The sequence below is a fragment of the Penaeus chinensis genome, chromosome 6 (genome assembly GCF_019202785.1).
Source record: "Penaeus chinensis breed Huanghai No. 1 chromosome 6, ASM1920278v2, whole genome shotgun sequence".
Lineage (NCBI taxonomy): Eukaryota > Metazoa > Arthropoda > Malacostraca > Decapoda > Penaeidae > Penaeus > Penaeus chinensis.
This window is the reverse complement of record NC_061824.1, coordinates 13880742-13882224: the sequence shown is the minus strand read 5'-3', so window position 1 is coordinate 13882224 and position 1483 is coordinate 13880742.

Genomic DNA, 1483 nt, shown 5'->3' with positions numbered 1-1483 from the left:
TATATATATATTTATAACAGCCATTCATTCAACTCCAGGACACAGGCCTCTCTCAATTCACTATTGGGAGGTTATATGGCAGTGTCACCTTTGCCTGATTGGATGCCCTTCCTAATCAACCGTGGTTCAGCGCGCTATCACACTATCACACGGCGGTGACTTCCCCTACGACACCTGCGTTTGACTTCTCAAGACGATATGTCGTTTTGTATATATATATGTATTTATATATATGTATATATATGTATATATATATGTATATATATGTATATATATATATATGCACACACACACACACACACACACACACACACACACACACACACACACACACACACACACACACACACACACACACACACATATATATGCACAGTCAAAACCACGTGTATAAGATATGTACGCGCGTGTGGTCGTATATATATATGCACTTCTGATACTCTAGCCCATGCTCACGGAAGTATACCTTGGTGTAGTGAGCAGGCCCGTCAGTTGCTGCTCTTAGTCCACACTTATCAGGGCCAGCCCTGCTGGAAGGGCTTATCAGTGGCATCCCGGTTAAACTACCCCCCCCCCCCCCACACACACACACACCAAGATATACCTAAGCCAGTAGATGGGGGGGGGGGGGGTAACTCGGCTGTCTACTTCTCAATCAAAAGCCATGACTACTCATTCCCCGGAGGCGAAGGAGCCCCTGGTGTAGCAGATCTGACAGACGTGCCGATGACGTTTCGATTAAAATACTCTATAAATAAAAGCTACCATTTTTATTTAATAAATAAAGGTAAAATCTTATGTTGACGCAAAAGATTTCTAAACAAAGAGATTAGCCCACTTGTGTTTACGCTAAACAGCCGAACGAGAACTTAAATTAGTACACAACAATTTGCCTGTCTTGGGTTCCGCCAAGAAGGTGACCTAAGGAGGATAGTAACACCTCCAGACAGAGAGGCCAGGACCAGCCAAGAGGGCTGCCGTGTTGTGTTCGACATTTGTGGAAAAACAGAAACAAGTACTGGTTTTCGGTATATTTTTTGGAGGGATTAATTAAGTATAAAAGAAAATAATAAAAGATATTCTTGCCAGTTCAGAAGTGTTTAGTATTACACGTAATATGCATACTTTGTTTCATGCCTCAGGAGGGTTAAAAAAATAGGTACCCTGCAAAACGCTCGCTACCATGTGTCAATTAGATATCTAATTGAACTAAAGATTTAAGAGAAATAAAGGATGTAATTAAATCATTATCAATGTACAAGAGGTGCAGAAATGTTTAAAATAATAGACTTCAGTAAAAGCTTAAAAAGGGAGTATTTAAACACATCGAGGGAGTAACGAAAGGCCTCCGTGGATACACTGGTTACGGCGGCGATCTGGATCGCTCCGGAGCAGAGGCTGCTAAAATCTCCGGTTAAATACAGGCCGCCGCACGTCGATAAAACTTTGCACATATAATATAAGGACAATCAGAACTGAATCC